At 35.4% G+C, this 12,400-nt stretch overlaps 1 pseudogene; it reads left to right on the top strand.

Annotated features, from left to right (window-relative positions):
- Nucleotides 1-1,626: 1,626 nt before the first annotated feature.
- LOC107939060 (L-type lectin-domain containing receptor kinase IV.1-like) lies at nt 1,627-3,892 on the top strand (annotated as a pseudogene).
- The last annotated feature ends 8,508 nt before the right edge of the window (nt 3,893-12,400 follow it).

The raw sequence follows: 12,400 nt of genomic DNA, 5'->3' as shown, positions 1-12,400 counted from the left end.
GGCCCATTCCGGTAAATAATTAAAAAACCGGCCCATTTCGGTAAATTTTGAAAAAAAATGGCCTTTTTTGGTTATTTGCCCTCCAAATTAGCTTAATAACCATTTGTTTAAACTGATTACTAATGTCAAGTTTAGGATTCCAAAATGGCCTAAATGAGTTGGAAAAAAAATTGCAAGAACTCAAGTTGGATCCTTACCCATAAAACCAAGTAAAAGAGTATTTTTTTTTAATTTAAGTATACATTTTAGTTAGAAATTTTTTTATCTATAATAATTTCTCAAGAATTAATTGTAAGTTATTTCCATAATCTAAATTATTGTGGAGGGACTTATTATATAAGTTGAAGGTTGACACAAAAGTCAATAGTCAATATTTGAAAGTTAATGCAATTAAGTATGCCATTGTTGAATGTTGATGTATCTAATGATATTTTCTTAACGAATGCCTCTAACTACTTCGTAGAAAGCTAGGTTTAGCTAGATGGTGCTATGTTACATCACAATTGTATGTATATATTACATCATAATTGAGATTTTTATTCAAATATTTTATTTTATTTTTATCCTTAAATCATGAATGGTATTATAATTGTACTATTAGTGGAGATTTTAAATTCAAGAAGTAAAGTCAGGAGTTGACAAAAGTTCTATAGAGATATAGTATAATATTAAAAAAGTAAATATTTATAAACAAATACATTATTCGTATACCCATAATTAAATAGTTTTTTTTTTAAAAAATTCTTTTAACTTTTGAAAGAAGCTTTTCTAAAATATCATCCATCCGGACCCAACAATTGTCCTCTCTCTTGCCAAGTTAAGTGATAGTAAAAATTCTCTATTTTATATTTGGTTGTAATGTTTGCTGCGACAGTGGGTGCTCATTTTATACCACTTTGTCTGCCAATAAAATATCTATTTGCTAAAAACAATAAGTACCAAAAAATAATTATTTATTAAACTTTCATTATTGTGGATTTAATCTTTAAATTTTAATTTTATATTTTAATCTTTGTACAACTTAAATAAAATTTTGTGGTCTATTTAAGTTACGAGTGAACACCAAATCAAGAGGTCATCAATTAAAGGAATACAATTAATTCGATGTTTAAATGTATGAAGTATACAATAATTTACAATATTATTTAATCTTAAAATTTTTATTTATAATTTAATATAAATAAATAATCGCGAAAAATGAATTAAAAATCATACTAATTCCAAAGTAATTGTTAGAGTGGAAAGAATTTTGTAATATAAACTCATGATTTCAGGTTTTCAACCTGGAATTACAAAGCCGATTAGTTATGTGCTTATATTTCATTAACCAGAAATAATTATGCTTATAATGTCACGTTTTAAAATTCTTTTTATATTAATCATATTATATCTACAATTACAAAATCTGACAATGTACATATAAAACCAAAATCAAGGCCTAAAATTTCCAAGAAAAAAAAAACAAAATGAAGGGTTAGAATTTCCATTAATAAAACCAAAATCAAGGACCCAAAAATTCCATGAATAAGACGAAAAATCAAGAACTAAAATTTCCATTAATAAAAACAAAATCAAGACTAAAAATTTCCCATGAATTTAAACATTGTACGTGAAATTTATAACCCAAACTACACAATTTTATGTCCTATCTCCCACCTTTTCATATCTTTTTGGCCATTAGTTAAGATGGGAGGGGAATGACTTATCAAGATTAGCGTCACCATTAGATTCTCGATATTACGCCTATAAAAGAAATTCATTGGACTTATAATTTAAGGGCTAACAAAAGGTTTATAAAATACTTCTTTTTCAAATTAACTTTTTTTCTATCATGTGTTTCAGATTCTCGATTCTGCTGACTCTTCTTCTGATTGGAGCTGCCGAGGAGGTTGGTTTCATCTACAACGGCTTCCGGTCGGCTAATCTAAACCTTGATGGCATTGCAGAAATCACTTCTAATGGACTCCTACAGCTCACCAATAAAACCAAGCAACAAAAAGGTCATGCTTTCCACCCTCACCTTGTTGACTTTAAGAACTCTACCAACGGTTCTGTTTTTTCCTTCTCTACCACCTTTGTCTTCGCCATACTTCCCGAGTATCCAACTCTCAGCGGCCATGGAGTTGCTTTTGTGATTGCACCCACCAAAGGCTTACCCACATCTCTTCCAAGTCAGTATCTCGGACTGTTTAATGAGCTCAACAATGGCAATGATACAAACCATGTTGTTGCCGTAGAACTCGACACCATACGAAGTACAGAGTTCGATGATATCAATGACAATCACGTTGGGATTGATATTAATGGGCTGACGTCTGCTAAATCTATTTCAGCTGGATATTATGAGGACGGTAGCCATGACGTTAAAAACCTGTCCTTGATCAGTGTTAACGGATGCAAGTTTGGGTCGAATATCATGGTCTAGAGAAGAAAATGGATGTGACTTTAGCTCCATTTAAGGTTCCTAAACCCAGCACCCCACTTTTATCCTTGTCTCGTGACCTGTCTTCAATTGTCAACCGTGAGATGTATGTTGGTTTTTCATCGTCAACTGGTTCGGTCCTCACATCTCATTATGTTTTGGGCTGGAGCTTTAAGGTTAATGGTCAGGCAGAAGAGCTTACCCTGTCTCGCCTTCCCAAGCTTCCTCGGTTAGGACCAAAGAAAAAGCCGAAAGTTTTGACAACTGGGTTGCCTTTGATTTTGGTGAGCTTGGCTTTGACAGGAGTTTCTGGTGCTGTTTATTGGGTAAGGAGGAAAAGGAAGTTTGCTGAAGTAGTTGAAGATTGGGAGCTTGAGTATGGGCCTCATAGATTCAAGTTTAAAGATCTATATATTGCTACGAAAGGATTCAAAGACAAGGAATTATTAGGTGCTGGTGGATTTGGTAGGGTCTACAGAGGAGTTCTTTCAAGCAATAAACTTGAGGTTGCAGTGAAAAGAGTCTCGCATGAATCAAGGCAAGGGATGAGGGAATTTGTAGCAGAAATTGTGAGTATCGGTCGTCTCCGACACCGCAATTTAGTCCAACTCTTGGGATATTGCCGGCGCAAAGGTGAGCTGCTTTTGGTCTATGACTATATGCCTAATGGAAGTCTCGATAAGTATCTGCATGACCAGCCAAAAGTCACCCTAAATTGGAGACAAAGATTCGGAGTCATCAAAGGTGTAGCATCAGGATTGTTATATTTACATGGAGAATGGGAGCAAGTTGTGGTTCATAGAGATGTTAAAGCCAGCAATGTTTTACTGGATGGTGAATTAAATGGAAGATTGGGAGATTTTGGGCTTGCTAGATTATATGACCATGGAACGGATCCCCAAACAACTCATGTTGTGGGAACTCTTGGTTATTTGGCTCCCGAGCATACTCGAACCAGGAAAGCCAACCCGTCCACCGATGTGTTTGCTTTTGGGGCATTTTTGCTTGAAGTTGCGTGTGGAAGAAGACCAATAGAGGCACAATCTACGACAGAAAATGCAGTCTTGGTAGATTGGGTGTATTCATGTTGGTCCAAAGGTAATATTATGGAGGCCAAAGATCCAAATCTGGGTTCAGATTATGTAGCAGAGGAAGTTGAGTTGGTTTTAAAACTTGGGTTGCTCTGCTCTCACTCAGAACCTGAAGTAAGGCCAACCATGCGCCAAGTCCTTCAGTTTTTAGAAGGGGATGTTTCATTTCCAGAAATGTCATCACTCAGTCTCACTTCCAGTGGACTAATATTTGGACGTGGACAGGGGTTTGATGATTATGTCATGTCGTATTCATCTTCCGTTTGGAAGGGATTCTCCAATTGTTCTGTTGCAGATTCTTTAGTTTCTGAAGGTCGATGATTGTAAAATTTTTCTCAGTGTTAATAATAAGAAGTGGTAATCCATTGCTTTGCGTAAAGGCTACTTAGTCAAGATACTTAGATGAACAACCATTTCTTTTAAAATTGTTATCATAATATTGGTGAACCTGGAATTTTATGTTATTTGTATATTCTTAGATGTTGCCAAAAGGAAGGCTGTTAGAAATGATTGGCTTTACCAATTTCACAACCTAGTTCTTCTAGTTTGTGTTCCCTTTTTTATTTAGTTTGTGGAAGGGAGTTGAGGGGCACAACCACAACCATACTAGTTTCTACATTTTGACTACAAAGGTACCTAAAACTTTAACACCACAGTGCTATTGCCTCTGTTTATACTAAATTCTATGTGCCTAATAGATTGTAGTGTGCATAGGTTAGCAAAACAGAGCAATCTACGAAGTAGAAACAAAATCACCAGAGGCAAACCGAAGCCGAATTAAACACCCAAGAGATTTAAAAAATCAATTTAACCCTTTTAAATTTCAAAATATCATATAACTTATAAACATAAATATTTAAAAAAGTTATAAAAATTTTAAAATAATAAAATTTTAATTAAAAAATAACAATACCAAACTCATTAAAACTCATTAAAATCTAATTATTGAGATTTTTAAAAATTTTGACCCCTACTCTTTTATTGGCCAATATTATTAAATTCTTTAATTTTTAAATTTTAAAAGGCTTAATTAATTTTTTTTAAAAATTGTTACTAAGACCTTTTTGACCCTTTAGCCTTATTAGCTTAAAAATGTCTAATTTACTTCCCATAAAAGAATAGGGTTAAAATTGAATAAATATGTAAAAGTTGACGGCTAAATTTGTTATTATACCTTATATATAAACATCAAATTTTAACAAGAGGGGTTGTTTTGCTCACTCTTCTAAAGTACATGTGCTTAACTATTATGCTTGTGTGTGAGAGGTCCTATGTTCAAATCTCTTCCCTTGAGTTTTTATTGTTTTTATTCATACACTTGACTTGTCACAAATAAGTTATATTTTAGCTTTGTTAGTTTATGGATGATAATGAGTTTATTGGTTCAATGGTAAGATTTCAACTTACCTAGGGATCTTGTGTTCCAATCTTGTTGGGTGCAACGATGGAATTCTTTTTGTTACTCTCTGCTATGTCGTCCATGACTCAGGAAGTGGGTCAATTTCAAAGTCTTTGAGATATGATACGATAACAACCATCCCACTCTTCCACTATCTCTCTTGCCGCCCTCTTCTCCCCATTTTTCTCTCCATCTTTTAGTTTTCTCTAATTTCCCCCCATTAGATTTTGAACTCAACATCAACTTTTGAGATTTGATAGCTAAAATATATGTGGGATGTATGATATATGACGGGTTAATTATTTGTTTTGTTAAATTATAAAGTAGAAGTTCTAAAGTTCAAATATATTTTATGTTTTTATACACTTTGTACATTTAGAATTTAGTTCTCTATTTTGAGTTTAGTCATTCTATTTTTTGGATTTAAAAATTTAAATCTAATTGTTTTCACCGGTAAAATTTTTTTATTAAATTCACTTGTGTGACATTTAGAAATTATATTAGTCATATAATGTTAAAATCAAGGCTATCCAACACAGTTTATTCAGTGACCTGATCTATCATGGACTTGATCAGTCAAGAAAGGAGACAGTCTGCACATATTTATATGTTGGCCTCTTTAACGTATGCCTTATTTGATGATCTTTATTAAGAGGGAGATTATCTTTTCTTTTAATGCAATTAGTGTTGGAGCTTGGCTCAAGATTTTAACTGGTGGGGCTTCAGTGGAAAACGGTTGATTGCTCTGTTGAATTTTCTCACTATGCTATAATGTGAATTAGAATGGTGTTCATAAAAGTTTTTGGCTGATATCGGTTTTGGCGACTTATTGGACAGCGTGGCTGGTATGAAATGATTTTGTGTTCGACAGATCTTTCGATGATAATTGATATGTTGTTGTTTCATTCCAAAATGAGATTTATGTTGTAGGCAAGGGTGGTGCATGTTGTTTTTCAATTTCTGAAGGGTTCATGGTGGTTTTGCCTAGTGTCACTCATTAGATTCCATACCCTCACGGGTAGGCGAAGTTCAACGTGGCCGGAGTTGATAAGGATGACGAAGTTGGTAGTTATGGGGTGTTGAGAGAAGAGTAAAGAGTGGCACATTCATGATGTTTTCGGTCGATGAGGATATTGGGACTAAAATAGTAGAGGAATTCTTGACCGTTGTTGTTATGGAATATTTTTATTGGTATTGATCATTGTTTCTCAGGCTGGCTAGAGTTCTCTTCGTATTGTGGATAGGTAAGGTAATGGTATGGCTGATTCTTTGGCAATAACAAAGGTGAGAAGGCTTGCATGTTTTAAAGCTTGGGGTGAAATGTTTTTCATTTCTTTAGTTGTTTGCATAGAGGGTGGAAGTATCAGGTTATCTGGGTGTTTTGTATCATTTTTGTTTATGAGAGAGGTTTACTTTTACCAACATCTTTCTATTATTAATACAATCCTATTGTTCGAGCGAAAAAAAAAATGCCTCATGGAAATCTTCATCTTTGTCCTTAGAACTAAAATTATCAACAAAGTTTATTTTTAATTGTGAAAATTATAATAATTTAATATCATAATATTATTTTTAAAAATGATAATATTATCATTGTTTGCAAAAAAGAAATTATTAAGCATATTTTATTTTAAAAATAATAGATTTTTGTATTCTTTATATCTGTTTTACGACTATGTTCGAGGTTTTTGGGTATCCCCTTCCAACAATGTCATCTCCAAGATTTGAACATACATCTTCCCTTGAGAATATAATATATGTCTTATCATTGTATCTAATACTCGTAGGTAAAATAACACTTTTTTAAAATTATAAATATTTATATTTCTATGCATAAAGTACAATATATAAAATATAATGCCTTTTTTTTTGTTTAAGATACTAATTGTAGAAGCCCAAACTTGCCCGGGCCCTACCAGCAAAACAAATTTCAGCCCAAATGGCCCAGTTACATTGCAAAATTAATTGGACCAGCCCCAATACAAACCATAGGCCCAAATACACCCCAAACCCAATGAAAACTAGGGTTTCAGAACCCTAGTTTCCCCATGTGCGCCGTACACCTCTGCAGTACCCACTCCTCTGCCACTGCCGTTCGCTACGTCCCATCCGCACCTGCCTCTGACGTCGCGCCGCTCGTCCATCACCTTGCAAACACGCAACACAAGCAGAAGCAGAAGGAGACAAGACCAAAATTTTATTTTTCTTTTGGCTATAAAGCCGATTTGTAAGAAACGAAAATGGGGGGAAATTGGTTTTAAAAAACCGATCTTTGCATCTGTAAAAAGCTCTCTTTTTCACAAATATTCAGAAAATAAAATACAACATTTTCAAGAAGATATATTTTCTGTTTAGGTATTTACTTAGGTTGTTTACTCCTATTTTTTATTTTCTTCTATTTTATATACGAAAACAAAAAGAAAAGGGAAAAAGGAACTCACCGGGAGTCGCTCCGTCTTCTCGCCATCGGAGACTCCTTCTCCCGTGACGGAACCGATTGAAGAGAGGCATAACGGCCTTTTCCCCTTTATTTTCGGTTGTTTTGAGGCTAGATCCGGACTCAGGGGGTTGAGATCTAGAAAATAAGTTTTTTGCCTTCGCCGGCCACCGTGCACGGCGGCGCCGACGCCGGCGACCGGAGTCCGGCACGGTGGCCATTAGCCGAAGCCAAGATCAGAGGGAGGGGGCTAGAGAGAGTTTAGAGAAATTTTTTTTTAATGAATGGATGAAGAATGAAAATTTTTTAAAAAATTTTGACTTAAATAGGGCCCATGAAACGGCGTCGTTTTGAGCTTCAGCACCAATAGCCAAAACGGCGCGCGTCGACCCGACCCGCGACCCAGGATCCGCGTGTTTTTGTGCGGGTGGGTTATTTACGTGCGCGGTCCTTCCGCTTTTGAAGCACGTTGCAATTTGCCCCTTTTCGTTATTTTCTTTTATTTTTAATTTAGCCTCAGAGTTTTATTTTGGTTTCATTTTGGTCCACTGCAGCACTGCCTTTTGGGGCTATGGTCTATTTACCATTTTGGTCCCCCTCTTTCGGCGAATGTCACAATTTAGTCCTTTTCGTTTTTTATTTTAAATTCGCCCAATATTTTCATTTTTATTTCGATTTAGTCTGCATTTTAGCACTTTTATTATTTAAGTTTATTATTATTAGTATTATTATTATTATTATTATTATTATTATTAGTGTTATCATTATTATTACTATTATTATACTAATATAATTGCTTCTATATATATATGTATATATGTGCCCATATGTACGTTTATTTTTTTATATATACTATAGTTTATATATGTATGTATTTACATGCATATATACATTCTTACATGTATTCTCTTTTATTTGCATAAATATATATATTTACATATCCTTTATACTTCTAAAATATGTATTTTGTATATACTCTTTATATTTTATGTATTCCATAACTTTTTATATACATATATACATTCACTTACTTTATGATTTATAACTTAAATATGTTTATATATATACATGAACATTTTATTTCCTACTATTTGTATTGTTATTGTTATACTATTATATATTTATTTATTTATTTATTCATGTGTTCGTTATTATTTTTAGGAAATGCTTTAATTATCTCATATACTGGATTTGTTATTTTATGTATTTTATTTCTTTTTGATTATTGCTTATATTAGTTTTACTTGTATTATCATTATCATTGTGTCATACATGTTAATATTGCATTTATTCCTACCATTTTATGTTAAGTTAATTTTATTTAATATGGTTTTTAAATAAAACTAAATCTCGTATTTAGATTCGAGAAGGTCGTACCGTAACTTACTGGGTTTCGATTTTCATAATAAATCTAAATACACGAATCTTTTCAAACTCAAGTTTTAAACAATCTCGGGAATTAAGAAAAGATTGTGTCCTAACTTATTGGGCATGATCCATTTTCTAAACTCGAGATAATTAAACATCTTTTAAATAAGTAAATTTTGACATTCATTCGCATATCGGGAATTCGAGACATTGTGTCCTAACTTACTGGATACGATGCTTTCTTTCTCGATTAATGTGGAACGCGCCCCTTTTCCCAAAATTTTCAACATTTTATTACAAGGATCGTATTTTTAAATTTCTTTAAAGTTTTCAGTTTTTCGACACTAAGACATTAAGTAATCAACTAGGTACCAATTTTGGGCGTATCGAGGGTGCTAATCCTTCCTCGTGCGTAACCGACTCCCGAACCCGTTCTTCTGAATTTCGTGGACCAAACTTGTTGTTTTAATAAAATCAAACCGTTTATTAAAAAACCCATTTTTCGAGGTGATCCAATCACACCTCATAAAAAAGGATTGGTGGAGACTTCCGTTTCATTTTTCAAAATTCAAGTCGACCCCGTTTTCATAAAAAAATGGTGTCAACACTAATATAGTAATTATTATACCTATAATAAATTACCTAATATTAATAATTCAATATACCACTGGTTATCTAATGAAGTAGGGATGTAAATGAGATACTCGTACTTGTAAGCTATTCAAGTTTGACTAAAAAATTGAACTTAATTCAGTAATTGATAAGCTATAAAAGTAACATATTTTAAACACAATCCTTAATGCGTTTTTGGATAATTAATTATGCAAATTAATGAATTTGATGCTCCTAATCCTTTAAATTCATGTTTCTATACTTAGGAGAGCATTTGGGAGTGAAAGGAGCAAAAAAAACGAGCCAAAATCAGACAAAAAAAGATGTTTTCAAGATCCACGCGGCCTGGGCATTTCCACACGAGCTGGCCACATGCCATGTGGCCAGCCCGTGTCGATTTCGCACCCTGCTTCCAAAATAAGCGGAAAAACTCAATTTTTAGGCTTTCTAAGCATTCTAAAGTCTATAAATGCTGTAATAGAGCCCAATCGACCCAGGCCCAGGAACAGTCCAACAATTACAGGCCCAAAAAATAATAAACCAAACCCCAAAACAACCCTGGCCCAAAGCAAAATAAAAAACCCTAGCGGAGTACACAGCTTTAGAGGAGTACACAGCTTTACTTCGGTGTTCGAAGGTTCAGGTGGATAGAATTTATTCGAAAGCGGTAAATGTACCAACTTTCTTGAGGAAGTTGATGAATATAACAGGGATGAGTGAGCAGTGGGTTACAGCTCGGATTAAGCAAAAAGGGGATAGTAGGTGTATCCCTTAGAAAAGTTTGAAGGACCTCATTTTAGCACACCCAGATGTGAGGAAGAAAGTAGACGTCTTTGCTCTAAGTATATATGGTTTAATCTTGTTTCCTAAGATTTTGGGACATGTTGACGAGGCGGTCACTGATTTATTCGATCGGCTTGATAAGGGAGTTACACCAGTTCCAGTAATTTTGGCAGAAACCTTTAGATCATTGAATGCATGTCGAAGAACTAGAGAAGGCAGATTTATTGGATGTGCGCAGCTATTACTTGGGTGGTTCCATTGCCACTTTTGGAAGGTTGACAAGGTTTCATATCAGGTCTTCTCTGAAAGTTATTCACCGTTGAAAGAGATGGTGGCTACGTCAAGGAGAGATGACATCTCGGAGGAGAAATGGATGGTAATCTTTCAGAGTCTGCAAGAAGAAGATATCCAGTGGAGAGCTCCGTGGTTGCTTCCAGATGAGATCTTATATAGGTGTGAGGATTTCGACTGGGTTCCATTGCTCGGGGTTTGGGAAGCTGTTGGTTATGCCCCATTGCTAGTGCTAAGATAATACAGGTCAAGACAGTTTGTGCTTGCAACACAGGGGTTAGCCGAGTGTGAGTTCTCATACAAGGATGATGGCTACAAGAGAAAGGCTCGTGAGATGGCCAATACGTGGAATCAGACTTACCGAATGAAGAGATTAGTCGTGGGTCCAATGACAACTTCAGAGTACAACGAATGGTATGTTAGGAGGATTAATGACAATATTCCCAGGCCAAGTGCAGAAAATAGTCAGTCGATAGAGGAGCATTTGCGCGTCGTCCCTTCTGAGCTGGAAATTGTAAAGCAAGACCTCGAAAGAAGGAATGCAGAATTAGAGAAGAAAATAGAGCAAATGGAGGAAGAAAAGGTGAATTTAAGGTTGGACATAGATGTTCAAAAGTTAGAAACCGAAGGCCTGAGAAAAGGGAAGCGCAAGGTCGAGGAAGAACTGAACAGCTTAAAGACTGATTATAAGAAACTACGTCTCTCAGTAAGAACTGCTGGGTTGGGAAAAACCTCAGAGCAGTGGCGTCAAGAGGTTCAAGAAGAAAAAGCCAAGGCTGGTAGATGGGAAGAAAGATTCCAAGAAGCCCAGATGCAAAACAGATCACTCGAGAAAAGTTTGTTAGAAAATCATGATGAAATAGATAAATTAAAGGCTAGAGCGGCTGAACTTGAGAAGATTGTTTATCAATACCAAAATCGTAACTCAGTGGCGGAACTACAAGCAAGTTTAAACAGGATTGAGCAAATGAAGAAAACTATAGAAGAATTAGAGACAGCGTTGCAGAACGGTGAAGCCAGGATTGGGTATCTGGAGGCAAACAAATATCATCAAAATGAACAGCTTCACTATCTCCAGGATCAGGTCAGAAGAAGGGATCGTGTTATGGGACAGGCCTTGGTTCAGATTCGAGAAGTAGCCGATCACTTACAAACTCTGGCAGTACAAGCTGACACGTTGAGCGTAAAGTATGAGTTGGAATCAGATCGGGGACGGGAGTTAGCCTCGTTGCTTCAAAAAATCAAGGTCTTAAGTATTAGGGCGAAGTCGTATTTGTAATCTATTCTATGTAAAGGGATTTGTTTTCTAATAAAGTTTTCCAAGTGGAATTGAATTATAATTAACGCCTTTCTTGCATTCATCTCATGCATTGCATCATATGCATTAAAAACCTTTAACTGGTCCTAATCAATTAAAATTATTGCTCAGTTAACCTGGAAACCAACCAATCAACCCGACACCAATACGGCACTCGAGCAAAGGCAAAAGATATGGATCAGAGACTAGAAAAGCTTGAACAGCACCAGAAGAGATGCAAGACTGGCTTCAGCTACAAATGCAGGAACGGTTAGACAAGATGAACTAAGAGATGTCTGAGAAGATGCGGGAATCTCAAGAGGACATAGTGGCAAAGTTAACCCGACTGATAACAAAGGGAGGTGACAAAGGAAAGGGCCCCATGGCAGATGTCGACGAGGGAAATGATGATGAACTTTTCTATCCTCCAGGTTTCACCCCTCCGCATGAGCGAGCTCAAGCTGAATACCCGCGCAAACCTACTGTCACCATCATGCCTCAGTAATTTCTAGCTGGTGTTTCGAACCTCCAAATTGGGCTGGGTTTTAATCCGATAACAATCCCGTTAACTCTGCCATCCCTGACTTTGATGAGGTGGTTGAGAAGGAAAGAGTAAAGGAAGAGTTACCGAAGCAGTTGGAAGAAAGATGCAGGTGGCTCGAAGAGAAATTCAAGGCGATGGAGGTTGCTGAGAGTTCTC

Source organism: Gossypium hirsutum, chromosome D02 (genome assembly GCF_007990345.1).
Source record: "Gossypium hirsutum isolate 1008001.06 chromosome D02, Gossypium_hirsutum_v2.1, whole genome shotgun sequence".
Taxonomy (NCBI): domain Eukaryota; kingdom Viridiplantae; phylum Streptophyta; class Magnoliopsida; order Malvales; family Malvaceae; genus Gossypium; species Gossypium hirsutum.
Note: the sequence above shows the minus strand (reverse complement) of the source record. Positions and strands in the feature narration are given on the sequence as shown.